The 25,348-nt window shown below is 42.6% G+C and overlaps 1 long non-coding RNA gene across 1 annotated transcript; it reads right to left on the bottom strand.

Annotated features, from left to right (window-relative positions):
- Positions 1-9,912: 9,912 nt before the first annotated feature.
- On the bottom strand, positions 9,913-10,895 carry LOC106993907 (uncharacterized). Its single transcript, XR_001440288.3, has 3 exons — positions 10,772-10,895; positions 10,383-10,657; positions 9,913-10,276 (listed from the first exon to the last, which is right to left on the bottom strand). It is a non-coding gene; the product is annotated as an uncharacterized LOC106993907 (long non-coding RNA).
- Positions 10,896-25,348: the final 14,453 nt, after the last annotated feature.

The raw sequence follows: 25,348 nt of genomic DNA, 5'->3' as shown, positions 1-25,348 counted from the left end.
CAACACCAGAGGGAAGTATGGACTTTGTGAGAGGTTGAAATCTAAATGCAATTTCTTTTTTCTTTACTTTTCTCAATACTCTTCTAATATATATATTTTTAAAATTCCAATTCAGCTGCAGACGTTGCCAGCGGAAGCAAGTGTTGGCTGTGATGGTGTCTTTTCTTTACATGACACATTCATTAGAAACAAGGGACAAGTGGTTGCTGGAGGCAAGACCATCGTTTCTCTTAAAAAGTAGGACTCACTAGTACCATTTGTGGTGCAAGTAGGAAATGTGGATGCCTTTTCTTTATCTGACAAAGTGTTTTGCTTCATTTGCTCTTAAAAATCCCTCTCTTTTAGCTCCTATCCATATCTCCTCCTGGCCCAAACCATAAGGCAGCTTCAGAGAACTAACCCTAGAAGGTTCCCTTTCTAGTCTGTTGGGCCAGAATGGGCATCCCGGTTCAACAGCCACTTTATCCACGTAAAGGCAGCATCTAACGTCTAAAGGTGCTCATTGTCTGTGGCTATCTTATTTTAGTTCCTACATGTTCGAGGCGCATAGGGAAACGAAGTGTATCACAAGAATATCTGCCATTGTATTAACCATGCATGAAATCAGTCCCTGTTTCAACACCCTTCCCAGTTTAACTTTAGGAATGGATCTGTTGCCCTGCTTATTGGAAATTGACTTCTTGCATGGTTAATACATGCATGAAATGGTTAATACAGTTGTATACACTACAAATGTGTTTTGAAGCAAAGTTGCAAAATTTGCCAAATATCCAGGACTTGATCAAGTCAATGAACTCCCGGAATGAAGCAAAGCCACTGATACATGAGTATCTAAAATATTTAAACCAGTTAACAACTGAAGAAATGAAAACAAGCAAGGATAATATCATGGAAGGACTTCATTAGAAAATGATTTAAATATGAATCCATTTGAAAAGGTAGATCATTGAGAACATTGATGAAGCCCTTGAATACGTTTGCAAAGAAAAAATGAACAACTCTTTTAAAAATCACGTTAAGCATTGGGTGAGGAAGTCTTGGCATACTACCTTTCAGTTTTTTAAGGGGAAATTATACCCCCTAAACCTACAAATCAAAACTTGATATATTCTTTGTTCTAAGAAATAAATCATTATATAATTTTAAACTAAATTGTTAAATATAGAATAAAATTAATTACTTTATTTTTCTATTGACTACATGAGTTTAGGCTCTGTTAAGTGGATTCATGGCTTGTAGCCTGTTTGTGGGGTCCAAACCCCTCAGATAATGAGATATCAGGAAGGGGTGTGATGCCTAGAGAAGTCTGTGGATGTGTGGCAGGGTAGATATGGGAACAGAGGGGATACCATCTTCATATGTAGGCACTGACAAAGCAGTCAACCTACTTCCTGATATCTTTGCCATTCTGGTAGATTCATGGAAATTTAATTCCAGGTGCTTTCCCTGGAAGCTGCTGTGATGAGAAACTCAGGAATGTGTAAGTCAAATTGACTCATGTCATCACATATCCACAGAGCATGATACTGGCCCTATCCTGGCAGAGACCCTATTAGTATCCTTGAACTCACCAGAAGAATGCAGTCTTCAGAAGGTGATCTCAGTTATTTTGTGGAGAAGGACAATAGAGCTTTTGAAGAAGGAAGAATCCTATTTTTCTATAGATAGAATCCATATTTTAAATCTATTTCATTATCAACTTGGGAATCGAAGATATCACACAAAAGGTATATTGAAATGTTTTTCTTTTTTCCTTCTTTCCTACCTCATTCCTTCAACCATCCCTGTCTTCCTTTCTTCCCTCCCTCCCCGCCGTCTCTTTCTCTCCTTCCTTCTTTTCTTCCTTCTTTCAGATCAAATGGCATAATGACACAAGATTAAGCAAGTCTTCCAAAGGTTTATAAAGAAGTCCTTAAAGGTTGACTTGACATCAGTTTTCAAAGTATTTAGGGGACGGTTCATGGAGAGTATGTTCACACCAGCAAATAAGTGGACTTATTCTTATTTTCCAATGAGATAAGAGCACACAAAAAAAGAGCACCAGTGACTTCGAGTTGCTGAAAAAGAAATGTCTCAGTAATGACTCATGCTCCTTAATGAAGAGTAAACGAGGAACTAATAGTGCTGGCATTCATACAGTTCTTTTGAATTCACAAATTGCTTCCACATTCACTTCTGTTGTAAACCCATTCCAATCCCATGAGGCAGGACAGGCAGAAATGTTTAGCCATTTCACACACATGGCAGGGGCACACGGGACACAGGAGACTCAGGCTGCCTGTGTGGTGCTGTGTGCCCGACTCCTTGCAGGGTACTCCCAGGTATGACTCTCTGTCCTCCCAGAGGATCAGGGTTTCTCGATTTCACTAAAGGCTGCCCTTTGCCAATGCTGAAATCCTTGTTCTGAAGATCTTCTGGTCTTCACAAGAAGATCCTGGCTGGGTATTTCCTTGCAGCCCATGTGTACCAAGTAACCCTTTGCATGATGGGATTAGTGGTTTCCTGGGTTCCCCCAACTGAGGCAGGCAGGGTAATCTGAGTAGAAGTACATCTCCTGATTCAGCGAGAAGTCTAAAGGAGCTTCGAGTTCCCAAATATCCTTACTGAATGGGGTGCAGTCCAACTCTTTCCATCACTCCAGCAGGACCTCAACTCCCTGCCAGCCCTAAGGATTTGTAGTTCTACACATTTACACAGGGGCTGCAGGGAAGGACAGACATACAGAAATGGGATGTGCACTCCTCCTGTGCTTTAAATGCATAGAAACCGGGATTCTGATTCTGTAACTGAACCAAATGCAATCATTCTGAGGCAGAGGAGGGGGAATGCAAGCATTCTACAGCTCAGTTTTCTGTGTGTCTGAGCGTCTGAGCGAGAGAGAAAGGGAGGGCTCTTCTTTCATAGCACCTGTAGGTGAAGATAACTTGAGAGGTTTTTGAAAAAGTATGGAAGTGATCATCTCAACCAAGAGAATGCTGGAGGAACCACATCCTGGTTTTCTGTTAGGAGCAAGGAGAGACTAAAATAGTTCAAAATTAGCCATAGATTTTCCCTCCAGAGACTACAGTTTGACTTTATTTATTTTTATTTTGTTATTATTTATTCGTCTTTAAAGGTAAGGTCTTGCTATGTTGCCTAGGCTGGTCTCAAACTCCTGGCCTCACGTGATCCTATTGCCTTGGACTCTCAAAGTGCTGGGAGTATGGGTACAAGACACCACATCTGGCCTACAGTTTGACTTTAGATTCGTGTTAAGATCTTTCAGCTTAAGTAAATTCATATTTCCAGTGACATTCGCTATACTCCTTATGCTGGTCATTTATCTTAATATTTGATTTCAAATAATTTTTTGACACTTCCCTTGCTCTGCTCTGTATTGCAGCTATATTTAATGAGAGATGTTGAAGAGAGATTGGAGGGTGGCAGGCAGGTAGAATCCAGGGTATTTTTCCCTCTTTGCCGCTTCCCAGACAGTGCGTCTGTCTTTTCTTTCATGCTCCAGCTTTGTTCCAGTTTCTGCAGGACCTGAGCTTCAGTAATACCACCTTCTTTGTCCCTCCAGACACAGAGATTGTAGTGGCTTCCTGAACTTGTATTTCTGGTCTACCACTACCTCTATGACAAATCCCTTGATTGAATTCCTACTGTTCGAATATACAGAGTAGTTTCTTTTTCCCCAATGAAGCAGCTCGGAGTCCCTGAGTAAGAAGTGGCAGCCAAATGTGATAATGAATGAAGAATCATTTTACAGGCATTGAGACTAAGAAAAAAAAAAGTTTTATTTTCTAAAACTTACAGATGAAAGGTGACTGTCAGCTTTCTACAGATGTGAGTTCCTGCAGAATAAACGTACTTGGGGGTCATGGATGACCTAGAAAGGAAGGAGCTTCATAAACTCCTCTTGAGTATCTGAAATGAAATAGAAGTCATAACCTCAACACTATTCTTAGATTACTGGTGGAAAGATACATTCAGAAAAGAATATACCCTATGTCTACCCCAAGTATACTTATCTGGAAAAACTGTTTTTCTCTCATTAGTGTCAAGAAACAAAAACTGGTGCACTAACTGCTTTAGTGAGAAGGTTCGGAGATCACAGAAGTTTGTATAACAGCTCGGGGAGGCATATCTAGAGAAGGAGGTAGAGGAGATAAAAATCTTATCACTTCGCCAGGTAAAAAGAGACAAGAAGGGCAGTGGCCAACCAGGATTGTGTGCCTTGGGGGATCTAATATCAGGAAGTATACATATATACATACCTGAGTTCCTCAGGTACTCTTGTTGAAATGGGGGAAGGATCCACCTAAAAAGGCTGCAGACCTCCATAAGGGGGGAGATACAACTCCAAGAGAAAAAAAAAATGGAGAAAGAAAGGCCAGGGAAAAGGAAACGAGGCGAGTCCTCTTTTCTTGTTAATGTAGCTGTAGAAGATGGCGCCATTTCTGGTATGGCTCGGGAAACTCCCACTGGACAGATCCTCCTGAACATCTTCACTATAGCTTTTAGAAAAATTACAGAAAGCAGTTCACTGAAGTAACTGCCAAAATAGCTGATTCTAAAGGGGAGTTGGCACTTGGAGGAAGGAAATGGCACCCGGTGAGTTTCCAAGGCTTCTAGTCTGTGAGTATGCTAGATCAGTGTCATGCTCATGCAGATTGACTGAATTCCAAGAGAAAACCCATAATCTTTCTGGCCCCAAAAACCAGAGAACAGAATTTGGGATAACTACTGCCACTAGACAGGAAGAGGGATGGCACATGGAATTCAAGAAAAGAGAGAACAACAGAGAAGAAGTCCAAATTTTACACATAAACTCTGCCCATATCTCTGGCTAACCCCCTCAACTAGGTATGTACGGTTGACTCAATGCTGCTTACGTATAAAAGAACTGAACTGAGATTTGAGATGCTACCCAAGAGACCTAATCTGCAACTTGAGCAACCAAGTATATTGCCTATTGAAAGGGACAATTTACATACTTTGGAAGAATATAACAATCCAGAGTCACCACAACATAATATTCACAACATCCAGGATATAATTACAAATTACTCAATACATAAAGAAACAGGAAAATTTAATCTATTCTTAAGAGAAAACACAGCAATGAGTCCAACCTTAAGAGAACTCAGAAGTTGGGATTCACAGATGAGGATTTTAAAGCAGTTATAACTATGCTCAATGCTGATATACAAATAATCAATAAACAGAAAGGAAATCTCAGCAGACAAATAGAAACTATTAATAAAAACCACAAGTTAAATTCTAGAACCAGAAATACAATATCTGAAATTAAAAAAAAAAAAAATCACTGGATGGGCTTCATGAAAGTGAATGAGGAAAGCATCAGTGACTCTAAAGATACATTAATAAAAATTCCAGTCTGAAAAATAAAAGGAGAAAAAGATTAAAAAATAAAAACGGAGGCTCAGTGACCCACAGACAATGTCATAAGGTTTAACCTACATGTGACTGGAATCCCGGAAGAAGAGAAGAGGGAGATAATAGGGCAGGGGAAAAAAAAAATTAAAAAACTAGGCCCGGCGCAGTGGCTCACACCTGTAATCCCAGCACTTTGGGAGGCCGAGGCAGGTGGATCAACGAGGTCAGGAGATAGAGACTATCCTGTCTAACACGGAGAAACCCCGTCTCTACTAAAAAATACGAAAAATTAGCCGGGCGTGGGGGCGGGCGCCTGTAGTCCCAGCAACTCCGGGGGCTGAAGCAGGAGAATGGCGTGAACCCGGGAGGCGGAGCTTGCAGTGAGCTGAGATCCGGCCACTGCACTCCAGCCTGGGAGACAGAGCGAGACTCTGTCTCAAAGAAAAACAACAACAACAACAACAACAACAACAACAAAAACATAAAACAAAGACTAATGGCTGATAATTTCCTAAATTGGTTAAAACACATAAATTTACAGACTCATAAAATCAGCAAACATCAACCAAGATAAATATACTTACAGAAAAAGGCATAGAAACAGAGGTAAATGAATCTTCTACTCTCTTTTTTTTTTTTTTTTTTTTTTTTTTTTTGAGACAGTCTTACTCTGTCGCCCAGGGCTGGAGAGCAATGACATGATCTCCGCCCACTGGAACCTCCTCCTCCCGGTTCAAGCAATTCTCCTGCCTCAGCCTCTTGAGTAACTGGGATTACAGGTACCCGCCACCATGCCTGGCTAATTTTTGTATTTGTAATGGAGATAGGATTTCACCATGTTGGTCAGGCTGGTCTGGAACCCCTGACCTCGTGATCCACTCTCCCTGGCCTCCCAAAGTGCTGGAGTGCTGGGATTACAGGTGTGGGCCACTGTGCCCAACCCAATGCATACTTTTGAGGACGACAAAGAGAGGAAATAACTTTCTTTTTTTTTTTTTTTTTGAGACGGAGTCTCGCTCTGTCGCCCAGGCTGGAGTGCAGTGGCGCAATCTTGGCTCGCTGCAAGCTCCGCCTCCCGGGTTCACGCCATTCTCCTGTCTTGGCCTCCCGAGTAGTTGGGACTGCAGGCGCCCACCACCACGCCCGGCTAATTTTTTTGTATTTTCAGTAGAGACGGGGTTTCACCGTGTTAGCCAGGATGGTCTCCATCTCCTGACCTCGTGATCTGCCCGCCTCGGCCTCCCAAAGTGCTGGGATTACAGGCGTGAGCCACCGAGCCTGGCCGGAAAGAACTTTTTAAGGGAAAATTCATTTGGGTACTTTTTTTTTCTTTCTTTCCAGACGGAGTCTTGCTCTGTCACCCAGGCTGGAGTGCAGTGGCACCATCTCGGCTCACTGCAACCTCTGCCTCCCGAGTTCAAGCAATTCTCCTGCCTCAGCCCCCCAAGTGGCTGGGATTACAGGCGCCCGCCACCACGCCTGCCTAATATTTGTATTTTTAATAGAGACGGGGTTTCACCATGTTGGCCAGGCTGGTCTCAAACTCCTGACCTCATGATCTTCCCGCCTTGGCTTCCCAAAGAGCTGGGGTTACAGGCGTGAGCCATCGCGCCCGGCCGGGACTTTTTATAGAATTAAAGAACACTAATAGCTGGCCTAAATGCGTCCTTCATTCCAGGTTCAGATGGGATGAGCTATTGAACTGCCTACGGCCTTTGATTGTTGCATCCAGGACTCCTTTCTTGGGCCCTGTGCTTTAGGGAAACCTATGTTTTGTTTTGTTTTGTTTTGTTTTGTTTTGTTTTGTTTGAGACGGAGTTTTGCTCTTCTTGCCCAGGCTGGAGTGCAATGGCCCAATCTCCACTCACTGCAATCTCCGCCTCGTGGGTTCAAGCGATTCTCCTTCCTCAGTCTCCTGAGTAGCTGGGATCACAGGCATGCACCACCGCGCCCAGCTAATTTTGTATTTTTAGTATTTTTAGTGGGGACGGGATTTCTCCATGTTGGTCAGACTGGTCTCGAACTCCTAAGCTCAGGTGATTTGCCCGCCTCGGCCTCCCAAAATGCTGGAATTACAGACGCGAGCCACCACGCCTGGCCTGGGAGACCTATTTTAACTTTGGCATCCCAGTCTTCTCCTTGTGAAGTGAGGAGATTGGGGCCCAGGGGAGTCCCGCTCAGAGCTATGCTGCTCTTTCTAGACCCCACTTCAGGCACTGGGGTATTAGGTTCCCTAAGAAAATGGCCTCAACCCCATTTCCAAAGACTGCAAGGGCTTCTTTTCCAAGTCTGTTTAGCAGAGAGTGATCCAAGGGGCTGCTGTTAAGAGGGGTGCTGGGGAAAGGGTGTGAACAGGACTTGAGCATGTGGGTTGAGGTGCTTACACACTAACGAGGGGTGGGAACATCATTTGTATTCCTTCTCTGGGTCACGCAAATATTAGGGACAGATATACATGGAGCATATTTGCTATCATCTCAGGGGAGTGAAGGGAAGTTACAGAGAAGCTCGGTAACGTAGTAAGAGGCAGATGTGGAATTTGTATACATTGCTAGCCTCAAATCTTGGGATTTTAAAAAAATCCGTTCTAATCTTTCATTTAACAGTTATTCTTATTCTTCCTCCCACCCCTGCTTTGAAGTGGCTAACAGATGTGTAAGCACATGCATTGTGTAAGGCACAATGGTGGCTGCAGTCGTCATTGTGGTCATTGTGGTGTGCCATCCAGACCCCCTTTCATTAAAATACTTACTGCTTCAGCTGCTGGGCTTGTTGTCAGCACCCAGTATCCAGCTGTTAGCACTTCCAGATTGCCTCAGTTGCGGAAGGATCCCTCACACAAATACATGCCCCCATCCCTGGGATAGTTCACATCCAGTGACTGGTAGATGCAGGATACAGGCCTGGTGATCTCAGCCTTACTGGGATAACGCTAAATTTTCTCCAGAGCTCCCCATAGGGTAGGCTGAGGCTGTCATTTGGATTTGGCCTTCATTGTCATGAATTTGCTCACAGTTTCCTTCTGACCATTCCTGCTTTCTTCCCCTTCCTTCTACAGAACTTGATACGAATGATATTATTTAATAAATATTCTGCATGCTAACCTGTATCTGCTTTCTGGAAAATCCAACTACAATAGTGATCCTTACATAAGATGCAGATAAACTGATCTCTGTTCCCAGTACCTTAGTGGGGAAAGTGGGGCATGAATCTAAGTTACAACAGTATTAGATACATGTAGTAAGAAGTGGGGGATGTGGAATCACTGTAAGGCATGATTAGCATATTAGGGATGCCAATCCCTTCTTCCATGCCCTTACACCTCCTCTTTAGAGAGTCTGATCTTTCTACATCCCTGGAAGGAACAGTCAAAGGTGCCATGTAGTCATGTACCTTCTTTCGCAGTTGACTTGTCACAGGGTGGACATCAGACCCAGGGGAGAACAACCTATTAGCTTTTCCTCCAAGACATTCGAAATTGAGACATAGTGAGAACCTACTCAGTTTCCACCGGACTCTGGAATCGATGAAACAAACAAACCACCAGACATACACAAAATCCAGAGAGCAGATGTGAAGAGAGCAACGACAACGAGACAGATATGAATAGAGAGGCAGACAAGTGAGAACGGGGTGTTCCAGAGATGGACAGAGTAACTTCCATTCCTGATTTTCTGGTTTCTCTTCCTCCAATTTCATATGAGACCTGGCTGCATTTTATGCCTTAGGTTCTGTGAGTTAGGCGTGTATTCTTTTAATTCAACACATTGAGCTTTTTTGGCTGAAGAGGTCTGTTTCTTATAATAATATTGGAGTAAGACAATCATAATGGGGAGGGATTTGAATTGGGAATTGCTGGAAACGAGATTTCAATATGGGAAGATGAAAGGATCTTGGAATTCAAGGCAAGGAAAGCATCACACATAAAGGTGCTGAAACACGTACTTGTTGGACATATTTGGCACATGAGGAATGAGCCAGCTTGGTCAATATGGGTTGAACGGAAAGCAAAATAACAGGATAAACACTTGGAAGACTGATGGGAAAGCTTTGATTAATCGATGGAGCTGGCCTGGATTTAAAAAATCTGTTTATTCTTTTTAGAAATTCCCAAAGGCTACAGAAGACAGAGAATAAGGGTAGAAAGCAGTAAAAGTCAGCTGTTGGAAGAAGTGAGAAAATAAAAACAGGGCAATGGTGTGTTATATGCAGCAGGGTAATAAGAAGAGATGAATGAAAATGGGCAGCGAAATAAAAGGAATCAATGGGGTGCTAGCAGGGAATCTGGGCTTCCTGCTGAATGATAGGGGGGAATAGGCTGTTTCTTAGGCACAACATTACATTTGCCACATGTGGCTGCACAGGCTGGGCCCTGCCGACTCCAAGGAAGGACTCCCCTTTACAAAGACTTCAAGTGAATGGTGCCCCTGGGCTTGTGCAATAGGGGTGGCCTTGCTCCTAAGTCATAACTCTGTGTATCCACTCAACATCTTTCAATTGATGGCCATAAAAGTCCCAATTCAAACTGGTTTTTAAAACAGGGGGACTTTATTGTCTCATTTAACTGAAGAGTGAAGAGGCATACGGGCTTTGGGGGTGGATTCAGAAGTCCACACCATCAGTGCTCTCTGGCTCCAGACCTCTTTGATCCTTTCAGAGCAGCTCTTCTCTGTATGTCAACTCTATCCTCCGGTTAGGTCCTTTGATGGCCAAAATGGCTTTAGTAGTCTCAGATCCAATTTCTTTATAACTCTCCCTACACAAAAGAATAGAATCTTCTTCAATGATTTCTCCAAACCCTGATTAAATATCTCCTCACGTCTCATGGACCTAAATTAGGTCTTGTTCATCCAAGTAGTGTACAGATGAATATCTAGCAATTCCCTCTCCCTGTCTCTCTTTCTCAAATAAGAAAAAGAAAAAGAAAAGAGGTAAAAATGAAAAAAAAAAACAAAACCCTGATACGCAGCATTTGATTTTTATGGCACAAACTCTCTCACCATGGCTGATTTCAGACTACCAATGTGATGTCCCTGGACCCAGCGTGGGGTAGAGGGGGCCGCAGTGGACTCTGAAGCCCCTGGGAGCTGGTTCCAGCAATCTGCTAGATCTGTCTCTCAATCAGTTCCTGTGAATAGGTAGATAAGCCCTGCTGATTGGCTGAGGGAAATCAAGGGTGGCTGTCGAAGATGGTTGGGGTTAGTTCCATTCTTCCACATGTAAGGTAGGGATGGAGAAAGTGGAGAGCAGTTGGCCAATTGAGAAATGTCTGGTACTGTTGAAGTTAATGCAGGAAGATGAGGATGGAAGGTAAACTGTTGGAGAGAGGAAGGCAGATAACAGAACGAGATGTAGAAAAGGAGTCAAAGATAACAATTGGGTGGCTTACACAGAGCACGAAGCATGGGGGACAATGAAGAGCAAAGTTAAGGAGTAAGGACAGATTGACTAAAGTATTCATCTTTGCACTAAGGTATTCATCTAAGCTCTCTACAGTTTGGCCCCAGTTCATTTTCCAGGTCTATTTGGGAGGCAGTCTAGTGTCATGGGGACTAGTCTTACGATCTTGGGTGAGTTTGGGAAGCAATTCTGAACCTTTGCTCTCCTCAGAGCTTCATGGGGTGTTGTGAAGATTAACTCAGCCTTTGAGAAGGTGTAGGGCATAATGGCCACAAATGAAGTCTCTGGGGCCGGGCTGCCTCACTCAAACTCCAGTTCCACCAGTTATTGTCTGTGGGACCTTGGGCAAGTTGATTAAAGTCTGCACCCCAGTTTTTGCATCTGTAAAATGAAGACTACCATAGTATTTGTCTCTAAGGTTGTTATGAAGATTATATGAGTTAATAGAGGTAAAGTGGTTAGTATAAAAAGTACCTGGAAAATGACAAGTACTATTCGGAAGTGATAGCAATAGTTGTGTAAAGTATTTAGCAGAATGTTAGGCTAATAGGAGCTACTAGATAGTCATTAGCTACACTTATTATTATGACCACCTGTTATTGCCTTAGCCAGCATGTTTTGTTTTGTTTGTTTGTTTTTAGAAATGAAGTCTCACTCTGTCACCTAGGCTGGAGCACGGTGGTGCAATCACTGCTCACTGCAAACTTGCATTCCTGGACTCAGGGTGTCCTCTCCCCTCAGCCTCCTGAGTAGCCAGGACTACAGGTCTGCAACACCTTGCATGATACCGAGATTTTATGCTCCAGGCAATGTTCACATTTCCTGCTGTTTGCTAGAAAAATGATTGCAAGACAGAGTGGGAAATGCAGACCACATCCGTACATTTCTTCTTCCTCTAAACTCTCAAATACTATGCTTGCAGCTCTGTGGGCACTTACTATTTCAGCTGCACGGTTTTGTTTTCTGTGGGCTTTCCTCATTTGCTCACATTCTTGAAGTGAGATGGTGGCTTGGCCACTGTGGGCAGGGTTTAAATCATATTGACTTTCTTGTGTCACCAAGGAGCTCTTGGATCATTGAGAAAAAGAGTGCATATGCTGATTTCAATGCATCAAACTCATCTTAACATAATCTAAGATATCTTGTCCGTGGGTATTGGATCTTGGCTTTTTCTACTGTTATATAGGAGAAAAGAATGGGTTTATATATCAGGCAGGGTGCCAGCAGGGGGCGGAATTCACCCCATGTGTTTCAAATGCACCTATTAATGCATAAAAGCCTAATGCATTCATAGGTTAATTAATACAGGGATGAACTAAAGACTGGCAGGGCTAGGCCGCGCATGGTGGCTCACACCTGTAATCCCAGCACTTTGGGAGGCCGAGGCGGGTGGATCATGAGGTCGGGTGATCAAGACCATCCTGGCTAACACGGTGAAACCCCATCCCTACTAAAAATAAAAAAGAAATTAAAAAAAAAAAATTAGCCGGGCGTGGGGGCGGGCCCCTGTAGTCCCAGCTACTCAGGAGGCTGAGGCAGGAGAATGGCGTGAACCTGGGAGGCGGAGCTCGCAGTGAGCCAAGATCGTGCCACTGCACTCCAGCCTGGGCAACAGTGCAACACTGTCTCAAAAAAAAAAGAGTGGCAGGGTTAAGGAAACCAACCAAGGGTGGGTGACAAGGCACCCAGAGAACAGTAACAGTGGGAAGTGCTACTTCCCTAAGTGATGAAGCAGGACGTTGTGTTTTCAGAGCCCAGGGAAGGTGGAGTCCCAGGGGAGGAGCCACCAAGTTAGAGCTGTTGTTACCGTGATGCCCAGCTTCTCTGAGAAACATGGACCTAAGGTAGGGAGGGGAGAAGAGTAAAGGCTTGTCTTGCCTGCTCCTTTTTCTCACATTCAGATCTTCTGCGAGGGCCACTCATTGGCTGAACTCAACCAAGAACCTCCCATCAATGAAGCCTGGGGGGCTCAGTCCTCAGAGGTCAGCCTGCTGGGGCCGGGGACAGGACCGAGAATAGACAATGGATAACATGAATTTTAAAAATATATTTTCTATGTTACAGTATATCCAAAAGAGTATCATTTCAACACGTCAGTGATATAAAAATTATGATGTTGATGATTTGCATTCTTCTTTTTTTGTACTAAGCCTTCAAATCTAGCGTGTATTTTACTCTCCTAGTGTATTTGAATTCACACCAGCCACATTTCTGGAGCTTAATAGCCATATGTGTCCAGGGGCTATTACCTTGAAAAGTGTAGTTCTATAGTTCTAGTCTGTTATCAGTATCATTGGACTTAAACATGGAAATAAAAAAAAGGTCAATACAATAAAATGATATCTTAGTGAAGAATAGTTGTAAAAGAATATGCCATTAAAGTCTTCAGGAAATCTAAGCCCGCATTCTAGGATTCAGAGTGCTTATTAACAGAGCTGATGAATGATTAAAAAGTCTTTTTCTCCTTCTAAAAACACACTTTCTTTTCATCAAACAGAACAAAAGGAACCAACAACTCAGTATGCAGATTATTTATGAGTCCCTCAGCTTTAAGAACCAGACGTAATACAAGTCTGCTATGTGTAAAACCTAATCAGTGATAAACACATGTATCAAAATTATGTGCCTATAATAGGATCTGTTTTCAAACACTTACTGAATGTACACCACATGTAAAGAATGAGCTTTATCGCCATGACCAGAAAATGTCACTACTTTCTATTCAGAATTTTTCCTTAGAGTAATAAAGCTGGACAGTGTTCTTTGTGGAACTTCAGAAGACTATGATTTCTTTTTCCATGAGAAGATTAGATTTTGTCATTTCCTAATCTTGTACGATTTCCAGTTTGTGACAATGTGGTTCATGTCCTTGCAATTTGGGAATGGTCGCTTGTTTTGGTTTTCCCAGTGAGATGGTTTTGTATAAAAAGCTTTTAAACTGTATCTTTAGTTTTTCTTGGTTTAATTCTCAGCTAGGGAGATTTCTCCTGTTATGTCTGAGTCTCCCCATTTTCTCTTACTGATGAAGGAGAAAATGTGTACAAATATGCGTTTTTCTAAGGATACAGTATGATATTGCTGTATTGCTTTTACATAAATATAAACTTCTCTGACAGCTTTACCTTTTGGAAAGGGAAATGGAGCAAAATTGTATTCTGTCTACTGCTATTAGAAATTGGATTGAAATAGCTCAGTAAGCAATTTTTGCAACCTGTTGATTACGTGGTCTACTTCTAGCAGGCAAATCCAAGCATATATTAGAATATATTTGGGAACAATGAAAATTATGCAAGTTTATATCTCTCCTGCCCCTCAGCCTTTTCTCTCTTCTAGAACATTTTATCTTCACTGAACATTCATCTACTTCTGAAAGGATGAAGAAATGCTCGACTTCCATGCTTTTCTGCCTTCTCTTCAAGAGTGCCAAGTGGCCAAGAAGGACTCTTTTCCCAGACGTATGTGTGTGCCCGTTTGAAAATTCTAGGGCTTCCAAAACCATGCCTGTGACTTGATGTTAGCATTCCGAAGAGTCTTTATTCATGGTTTAAGCACTTCATGAAGAGTCCTCAGAGTAAACTCCTGGCTAAAGGTGGATGGCCTGAGTTGATCCAAAGGCCAAATAATTTCCAGACATTTCTTTTGGATGGAAACACATGTCTTTCCCTTGGCAATAATCTCCTTGGGAGATAAGCAGGCACACCCCAACTTATAAATAGACTTTTCAGAAATTTCATCTGAAGGTCAGTTCTTTAGAATGCGTAGTGATTTCTTCCTATAGAAGTCATGTTATAAATGGCAGTTAAGGATCAAAGCCAGTCCAAAAATTCTTACTTAACCCAGACCTCGGTTGAAATAGTGCAACGGCAAAGAGCGGAAAACATAAAAGTCACACTGTGTGCATCTTGTATCCTTGTAGAAGTGGCATCTCATGGTGATGATGGGCACAGCTTCTGGGGCAGACTGACTGTGCTTGAATCCAGGCTTGGACACGCACTTACTGTGTGACTTTGGGCAGGTCACTTGGCTTCTCAGTTTCTTCATTCATAAAAGGGGCATGGTATTAAGATCTATTTCACGGAGCTGTTGTGTGAGAATTTAAATACACACATGTGCACGTGCACACACACACACGTGCATTATTAGAACAGTTCCTGGAACTCAGGAAACACCATGTGGTTGTCTGCTGTCATTCTTGGTTCTAGTAACTGGCAAGATGCTGGATCTATTTCAACCACTGATTCATATTTCAGTGAACAAAGAGCAATACTGAAGGAGTATTAACAACAAAACAACGGAGAAAAAAAGTAGTAGATGGCATTTCCCCCACCCCACCCCACCCCACCCCACCCCACAGCATTACTGTTTAGGAAAAATAAGATGAATTAGAGGAAACAGGAAACAGATAGGTACTGACGTTGAGTTATGGGACACGTTCAGTGTTTCCAAAGGTTGACTCTTTTTAAAAAGTTAAGTTTTTTAAAATTATAAGCAATTTGGAGAACATAGAAAAGCACAAGAGAGAAAAAATCTCCACATTGGAACCCCCAGAAATAGCCACCAATAACTTTTCATTTTGTCATCTTTTGGTATTTTGTCCTATGCATCTAAACAACTTCTCAAAAATAATTTATAGTTTGATTTAAGCCATCCATATTATTTTCACACTTGATTTATTCTCTTAGCAGCAAACTGTAAAATTTTTCTTTGTATTCGTATAGTGTGTGATTTCTAAGGGCCTGGTGGCTTCCATCATGGACAGAATAAAATGGATACAGACAATCCTCAATGGATGAACATTTAGACTGTTTCTCTTTTTATACTATTCTAAATAATGTTGTTATAATTATGCATATGGATAAAAGTTTACTGTTACTCTTTATTCCTTTTAACCAAGAAGTTAAATTTCCAGAGACGTATGGATAAATGTTACTTGAAACCTAAGGCATTTGATACATTTTGCTGAGCTAGCTTTTAGAGTGTTGCAATTCATCTTCTTTTCCAGCAATGCAAATGCAACGTTTTAGAAAATTTTTTGAATTCTGACATTGAGAATGTATTTAATCTTGCCAATCTGTTAGATGAAAGGGGCAACTCATGATTTTAATTTTCCTTGTTAATCTGGTGTTGAACATTTTTCATATGTTTATTGTCCATGGGAATTTCTTTTGTCAATTACCTCTTCATGTTCTTTGACCATTTTTCTATTACTGTTCAGTTTTCATTTTTTCGCTTCCTTTAAGAAAAACCATTCTTTTCTTCTGTATTCATACAATACGAAAATGTATCTAGAAAGGAAAAAAAAAATTGCACTGCCTGCTCTGGGTGAGACTGTTATTGGAAAGTAAGGTGAAGCCCCCCCCAGGGACTGTTCATAGCAGCCTCTGCTGCACTGACAGGTGAAGCTGAGAGCGGGTGACTCAAAGCAAAGAGGGATCACATGCGGGGTCCAACGGCTGGAGCAGGAAGGAAACTCAGGAGCCAGCAGTATCTGATATATGGATAGATATTAATTATTATAGGTATGGGAAAATAATTGAAAAATTAAAATAAGAAGGGAATGAATTATTATGTCGAAAGATTTTGAAAATATCAGACAAGTTGGGTGAAACAATTCTGCTGCTTTCTGGATGTCAGTTAAGTGGTCTCACTGATGAAGACTGTTTTTAATATTTTACGAAATAATAAGAATAATGTAGCCCAAAGACAGTTCACATTGCTACCACTGGAAAACTAGAGTAAGAGCAAGCTACAAATAATAAATGTACAATTATTTTCAATTGATTAAATTATGGTTTGACTAGGAAGAAAGGACAAGTTCTCAGTTAATTTTTAAATTCTCAAAAAATTTAAATTTTATTTACCTAAGATAAAACACTGAAGGGTAGGAGTCCCTCTTTGAGAAAGAAACAGAATTACAAAATGCATAATTCGGCAAGAATGGCAGAATGTTGAAAAAGTAAGAACATTCAAAAGCGGGGAAGTTATATACAGATATTACACAAAAACACAAGTATACAATAGAAGTGGAATGGCAGAACTACGCAAAGATCTTAAAGGGGTGGTGGCATAGATATAACACAATATAAATTACAAGTCATGGCCGGGCGCAGTGTGTCACGCCTGTAATCCCAGCACTTTGGCAGGCCGAGATGGGCGGATCACAAGGTCAGGAGATTGAGACCATCCTGGCTAACACGGTGAAACCCCATCTCTACTAAAAATACAAACACAAAATTAGCCGGGCATGGTGGCATGCGCCTGTAATCCCAGCTGTAATACCCAGCTGAGGTGGGAGAAAGACGTGAACCTGGGAGATGGAGCTTGCAGTGAGCTGAGATCGACCCACTGCACTCTGGCTTGGGCGACAGAGTGAGACTCTGTCTTTAAAAAAAAAAAAAATTACAAGTCATTGGTAAAATTCAGCATAAAGCTTAGAAGAATTAGAAAAAAAGTCTTAGAGATTCACATGCCAAAAGGTATGGAAGTCATATACTTAGGAAACTATACTAATAAAAGGAGCATATATAATATTCAACACCAATGGAGACAAGAAGCTGGATTGTATATTAGAAATACCTGTGGGACATGGCTATTTGGGGGTCAGTGGGATGGTAGAAATGCACACAGTTAGAAAAACTTGGAGCGTGGATCAAGAGGGCAAAGGGCTTCAAGTCAGAGAAATCAATGTTACCTGCATCAGCAGCTGTATGATAGGCCCAGATGGGCCCTGATGGGGGTTAGCAGGAGGTGGAGAGTAGCAGGTAACGGGAGAAAGACACTCCGAGTAAGTAAGCAGGGGTCCATATGACCTAGTGGGAGATGACAGGAAAAACTGGACTCAAACAGGTTGTACCAAGGTGATCTGGCAGGAGGTGGTGAGGTAGGAGGTGGGACTAGACTCGAGGTGGGACTAGACTCGAGGTAGGGCTCAGACACCAGACCAAATTGAGGACTGGCTAAGACAGAAATGGAGTGGAAGCAGCTTTCCATAAGACACGCCCACCAGTGTGCCACATCAGTTTACCATTGCCATGTCCCCTGGAGTTATGGCCCCTTTCCATGGCAATCATCCTTTTGCATAAACCGCCCTTTGATGCACATGTAATGAAAAGTGGGTATAAATATGATTGGGAACTGCCCTGAGTTGCTCCTCCCAGCACATTACCTTGTGCAGTAGCCCTGCTCTGCAGGAGCCGTCACAGAGCTGTAACTGCTGGAGGTGTAACACTGCCCCTTCAATAAAGCTGTTTTCTTCCACCCTACCACTGGCTTGCCTTTGAACTCTTTCCTGGCCAAAACCAAGAACTCTCATGGGCTAAGCCCTGCTTTGAGGCTCTCCTGCTGGATAGGCAGGGGCCCAGGGCACCCAGGAGGGAAAGGCGATAATTGGAGAGCTATAGAGTTAGCACAGGAGTTCAGCGGCTGAAGTGGAATTTATCAAAGGTACGTCTTTGGGGGATGGGCAGGAGCCTCTGTCCCAGGAGGATGAGTATTGGTTAGAACCATGACTCAGGACAGTCTGTTAACTCACGGATCTGCCTTACCACTTCCTGGGCAGCAAGCTGGGGTCGTGACCGTAGGGCTGTAGGGCAAGCACAGGAGATAAACTACCAGAAGGTAGAGGCTTTGCATTTTGAATGAATGCACCTTTGGTAAAACAAAAACAACAACAAAAGCACCTCAATTCTGAGGACTGGGATATGGCCAGTGCTGAAGGTAGAGCAAGTTGTGGACAAACAGGCCCAAATGACGGAAACAGGAATGAATCAAACAGCAAGAAAAAGAAAATGGAAAAGAAATGAAAGGAAATCTGTGTTTATACAAGTGTTTGCTTTTGGAATAGAAAATAGAATCTGTAAGAGAAAATAATTTTAGAGTGTTGGGTAAAATTATGAATTTGATATGGTAAAAATCCTTTTTAAAGTGCTTTATTTGTCTGGAATTCAGCATGTAGTTCTTCATAAGCAAATCCAGTCCTTCAAATACCTGAGCTCTAAAAAGAATTCACCATTTGGATTTAAATATCTCTAAAATAGCTATTATTTTATCCCTCATTTACACAGAGTCTATTGAACTTTTGGCACAGATTCAGGGTCAGAGTTATTAACATCCCGCACCGCGCTTCAGAACTGCGTGCTCTGCCTGCTCCTTGCCTCTCCAGTTCTCTCTCTCAGTGTGGCATTATCAACCATCATTTCCACCATCAGGGTGCCCCTTCCTGTAGAGCTGTTTCTTTCCCCTTCTTCAATTTATTTCTTTGCTATTTAATGAAAAGTTGGATCTTGTCAGGATTAAAATCAGTTTAAAGAAGGAAGAAAAAATTCAGTGGCTCACATGAACAAACCCAGAGGAGGGGTAGTAACCTCAGTAACGAGGGAGTTAGACACCATGGGGAACCTGTTGGTTTCCCTTCTCTGCTTCCCTCTTCCTGTGGCTACATCGTCACAGTGCAACACAATTGCATGGTTGATAATATGGTCTCCAGCTTGGCAACATCTCCATGTCTGGAAAAGGGAAAAGGCTTCTATCATTTTCTTTTAGAGGTGGGTCTTACTATATTGCCCAGGCTGGCCTGAAACTCCTAGGCTCCAGGAGTCTTCCCACTTCAGCCTCCATAGTAGCTGGAACTGCAGGCACAAGCCAATGCACCCAGGTACCTCTTCCAATTTAACTAGAAAAAAACTTCCTAGAAAGTACACTGATTGGCCAGGCTTAAATCACACATTCATGCCTTGAACCATGGCAGGGGATGGTGGTGAGGTGCTGTTAATAACTCTGCTTGGGTCATTTGTTTACCGCTTGTGGCCAAGGGTCAGAACATCTTATAAGAAGGGAGGCTATGGTGGAAGAATGATCACCACTGAGAGAATCATTGTGAGCTAGGAGGCAGTCTCAACTTGTGTTCATTATTACAATCAAACTTGTGAAGAATTTGAGATGATGAAATAAACAAGACAGTAAATGAGGGCACCTGGGATGTGGTGGGAGACATGCAAGGATTTGTAGAAGTTGCAGTGTGGATCTGGGTTTGCTTATTCCTAAGTGGCAGTGGGTAAAGGGATGTTTCTGTAAGTACCAAATGGAAGTACTTTCCTGTAATGCAAAACTTGTGGGATCACTTTCTGAAAAGATTTTAGGACAGGGTTGATACATGCTTGTCTGGAATAGATGAAAAAAAAATGCAAGTCTGCAGGAAGCAGGGATAGATGCCCCAAAGTGCACTTAAATTGTTCTGGGCAAATGTCCCCTTAAGAACCCCTTATGACTCTTGTAGGGTTTTACAAGGACACGGCTAAGGTCCCAGTGAAGAGCCTAGCATCAGCCTGAGCCTGCTGAAAGAGATCCTGAGACCCTAGGGCCCCAAGTGACATTGGCCCCAGGCTATGTCCTGCTGTCCCTCCAGCCCACCCTTAAAACTCAGTGAGAATGTAGCACCTATAAACAGGTAATGAGAAGGAGTACAGACCCCCACGTACGGGCCTGTGGAACCCCCAACCATGGAAATAAAGGAATATCTTGAGTTCCTCCAAGGGAAATTCCAGACACCTAGCTAGCCCAGAGAAGAAAATGAGCAACTCGATTAATCAAGAAGGTAACAGTGGCTTAAAACAATAACCAAGGAAGTTAGCGTCAGGAGATGTTTGGTTCCCTACAGAAACTAAAGATAACAGATTTTTTTTTTCTTTTATTTTAGGTTCAAGAGGCACATGTGCAGGTTTGTTACATGGGTGAATTGTGTGCTGCAGGGGTTTGGTGTGCAGATAATTTTGTCACCTAATCAGCATAGCACCCAATGGGTAGGTTTTCATTCCTCACTATCCTCCACCCTCAGGTAGGCCCCAGGGTCTACTGTTCCCTTCTTCGTGTCCATGTGTACTCAGTTTGTAGCTCCCACTTAAAAGTGAGAAAATGCTCTGTTTGGTTTTCTGTTCCTATGTTAATCCACTTAGGATAATGGCCTCCAGCTCCATCTATGCGGCTGCAATAAGGACATGATTTGATTCTTTTTTATGGCTGTGTAGTAGTCCATGGTGTATATGTACCATATTTTCTGTATGCAGTCCACCATCGATGGACATAAAGGTAACATCTTTTCTTTTCTTTTCTTTTTTTTTTGAGATGGAGTCTCACTCTGTCACCCAGGCTGGAGTGCAGTGGTGAGATCTCAGCTCACTGCAACCTCAGCCACCCAGATTTAAGTAATTCTCCTGCCTCAGCCTCCCGAGTAGCTAGGATTACAGGTGTACACCACCACATCTGGCTATTTTTTGTTGTTGTTGTTGTATTTTTAGTAGAGATAGGGTTTCACCATGTTGGTCAGGCTGCTCTCGAACTCCTCAGCCTCAAATGAACTGCCCGCCTCAGCCTCCCAAAAAGTGCTGGGATTACAGGTGTGAGCCACAGTGCCCGACCAAGATTATATTTTAACATGTGTCCCTGAGTTGTTCTCTAGAAACCTAGACCCCCACCAAATGGATCCCCTGGTGCATACACCCCAGGTAAGAAGGAACTGAGGACTGAACTCCGGACTGCCATTCTTTGTTCTAAATTTCTTCTCAAGAGGCCTGGAGGAGGTCATGCTTATAGGTTCAGACCTAACATCTTTTCTGCTGATCTCAAGTCTTCAGACACAGTTTCACTTCCTTAATCAATTACGAACCAGAAAATCTTTGAATCTACCTGTGACCTATAAACCCCTGATTGAAGATGTCCTGCCTTTTTAGGTCAAACTAATGGATAGCCTCCACGTATTGGTTTATGACGCTGCCCGTAACCTCTGCTTCCTCACCTTAAAAACCCTTACCTGGGGCCAAGCGCGGTGGCTCACACCTGTAATCCCAGCACTGTGGGAGGCTGAGGTGGACAGATCACAAGATCAGGAGATCGAGACCATCCTGGCTAACACGGTGAAACCCCATCTCTACTAAAAATACAAAAAAATCAGCTTGGTGTGGTGGCACGCACCTGCAATCCTAGCTACTTGGGAGGCTGAGGCAGGAGAATTGCTTGAACCCGGGAGGCGGAGGTTGCAGTGAGCTGAGATCGTGCCACTGCACTGCAGCCTGGGTGACAGAGCGAGACTGTGTCTCAAAGAAAACCCTTGCATGTAAGCCACTGGGGAATTCTTTTCTCAAGAACGAGCTGCTGGATTCTCCTTGGTTGATTCCCTGCAATAAACGCCTCACTTTCTCTCGCTGCAAATCCCAATGTCAGTGTTTGGCTTTTCTGCACTGAGCAGGCAGACCCAAATTCAGTTCAGTAGTAGTATCCATAGATTTAATGCATAGAAAAAGGCACACCTGTCACGCTAGAGAAGTGGGGCCCCCAAACAAAAACCTGTTCCATGAAAACTCCACGTTCATACTGGGCAGCCATTGAACAGATAGTGGATTCTGTGATATAACTTACTGAACCCATGAGAACATCAAAAACATTAGGTGATAGGTTGGAGAGAGGGAATTTGCATACAGGCTCTCGTGAGTACTCTGAGGTTTATTTTGAGTTCAGCCTTTGCAATGAGCTCTGTCTGGATTCAGTTCCTAACTCCATCATTTACCAGTGGGTGACTCAGGGTTAGACACATCTTTTCTGAGCCATGGAGATAATAAAAATGACCTGTTTTGTCAAGATATAGTGAGGATTACATGCACTGAGAGCTTTAGCACAATGTCTAGTGTATCATAAGCACAGTTTCTGGTATATTTGGTAAATGTCAGGTCAATCTTCTTCTATAGCCAAAGTGATCTCAAAATTTAGATGTGAACATATCATTCTTCTACTCAAAACTGCCCCTATGGTCTCCCATTGCAGTTGATTTGTGACCCAAACTACTTATCATGGCTTATGAGTCTTTATATGTCTGGTTCTTACGTTACTTTGCAATCTAATTTTCTGTCAGTTTCCTTGTGTTTATTTTTCTTACCACATTGACTTCCTTTATATTCCTCAAATGTCCCAGCAACTTCTGCAGCCATGAAAATGTCCCAAAACTTCCCCACAGGGTCTGATCCTCTACCTTTCTCCATCACCTGCCATTTGCAGATGGTTGAATGGACCCCATTCCTATGGGTTTGCTGCTTGCTGGTGCTCTACTCCGGCCTCAACTATGCAATTACTGTTAGACCACATTTTTCTTTCTGAAGGTTGCCATGGGAGTTCCTTATAAACAAAGTACCTTGTTCATGTCCTGGTTTTGAGTCCCCCGAGTCTCCCAGGCACTGCTCTTGTCTAGTACCCCACGGATTTTTTATTCAGACTGAAAACTGAGCCACATGTAGGATTCGAAACTCTGGCTCCTGACTCTCAAAGGACTCACAAAGAACATTTCTCAGAGCCCCAGAATCCATCTCCTTCTGAATACTTGATAATTTTCATTCTTGAATGCACTCTACACTTACTGACCTAAAACCCTTTGCAGAGCCCCACAGTTGAAACATTTACATGGCATACATGATAGGCATCCTGACCAGTCATCCTGATCACGTGCAAAGACCTCGTTGGTCTCCATGAACCAATGGATTCATGGTTTTCCCTAAATGACAGAAAGACACTCTTTTCATCTGATTGCCTGGATGGGGCATGGCTCAGAAAATTGGTCTTGGTAATCCACAGATTGGACCTAGCTCCTCTAGAATTACCTATGTTTTATAGTATCTGTACTAACATGTCTGACACAAAAATAGGATTGTTGACATTGGGGCACTTTTAGGATCTTGTGATAACTCTAGAATTTCTAATTTCCCTTCCTTTCTATATCAGTGTGGGCCTATGTTTTCAGCTGCATTTCTGGAGGCACAAGGATTCCAGTGCAAGAAGTTTATCTGGCAGGTGATTCTAAGAAACATCAGTAAAAAGTGGGGATATAAGGCAGGCAAGGAAATGAAGCAAATACACACCATGCACAGCTAAGGCCTTCCTGCTGGCGTACTCTCAGCGGCAGTGTGGAAGATGCCTCCAAGGTATTAACTTCGGTCAGTTATTGCTTGAGGGTGGCTGGGGAGCTGTTAACTCCTTGGCACTTCCAGCTTTCTGGGAAGGTTCAGATAACTAGAGAAAGCGCTCAAAGAGACATAGGTGTTCGTGGTTGGAAGCTGTCAGACTGATGTGTGTAGAAATGGTAAGAGCTAAGAGAATACAAGGGGGAAGGGTACCAACAGCATAGCAGCATCTACTACAGCATACCAGGAAATCATTGCCATCTTCCTGGCCATCATGATCTATGTTCAGAACTAACAAGGAATGCGGTGTAAACAAATGACAGAAAATAGACCTTCTCTGCTCTAGGACCAGAGTTCACTCACCTTTGATGTCCTTTACTCCCTCTGGATGCTATCTCTGACTCCCTCTGACACAATTGTCTTTGGACATCGTGAGATTAAAACTATGACACCTGGGATTTGATTTCTTCTCTACCTGGTGATGCCATCCTTAACTTTGCTTCTGGTGTTCACACGGATTACTGCCTGGCAGAGTTAAATTATTACTGTTGTCTAGAATGATAACTATCTATTATGCACTCAGAGAATTGCAGTCTTTTAAAGAAAAAACAACTCCCTTGAATGGTTAATTCAACGGCTCTTCAAGTGACTATGAACCTCTATATTTCTCAGATTTTTTTCTAATTATAAATCTGCCTAAATAAATATATTTTTTCTCCAGGAGTTGGAGGTCTGATTTAGCAAGTATTTTCTAGAAATAATATTAGCTAGAAAAAGCAGATTTCACTGAGAGGGAGAGAAAGAGAGAAAGAGAGAGAGATCAAAAGGCCAGTGGAGGCCCGGTGCCGTGTCTCACGCCTGTAATCCCAGCACTTTGGGAGGCTGAGGCGGGCGGATCACCAGGTCAGGAGATCAAGACCATCCTGGCTAACACGGTGAAACCCCGTCTCTACTAAAAAATACAAAAAACTAGCCAGGCGTGGTGGCGGGCGCCTGTAGTCCCAGCTACTCCGGGGCTGAGACAGGAGAATGGCGTGAACCCAGGAGGCGGAGCTTGCAGTGAGCGGAGATCGCACCACTGCACTCCAGCCTGGGCGACAGAGCGAGACTCTGTCTCAAAAAAAAAAAAAGGCCAATGGAAAGGCCAAGAAAGCACATGATTTTAACTTTGGCAGTTTTACAACCAAAGGAAGAGAGTCAAAGAGAAAGAGGGAAACCTCTTCCTTTCTGAAAGTTCTGATTGAAATTTGAACTCTAAAATAGTCTTTGGCTTGAAAGATTGAACTGCACCATCTTTCCGTATAAATGGCATGGGAAGACACATTTTTATGTGTTGTTTTATGGGTTTTCTTCGCATCTTTAATGTCTAACCATTTTATAGTGCTTGGCTTTGCAGGGCCCTTGAGATAACCTCCCGAGCAATACTGGCTTTTTTATTTGCAACACAGGAATAGTTAAGAAAGTGCCTGCACACCAATGACAAATTATTGCAATCTTAACTAGAAATAAGGTAGTAAAGATTGCTCGGACTAAAAACTTAAAAGAAGGTTAGAATACAGAGAGGGAGAGAAATCTTCCAAATAGAATAATGAAGTTAATTGGTACAAATGAGTGTGTTTTACCATAGT

This window comes from Macaca mulatta, chromosome 16 (genome assembly GCF_049350105.2).
Source record: "Macaca mulatta isolate MMU2019108-1 chromosome 16, T2T-MMU8v2.0, whole genome shotgun sequence".
Taxonomy (NCBI): domain Eukaryota; kingdom Metazoa; phylum Chordata; class Mammalia; order Primates; family Cercopithecidae; genus Macaca; species Macaca mulatta.
The sequence above is the reverse complement of the archived record's forward strand: the minus strand, read 5'-3'. Positions and strand labels throughout refer to the sequence as shown.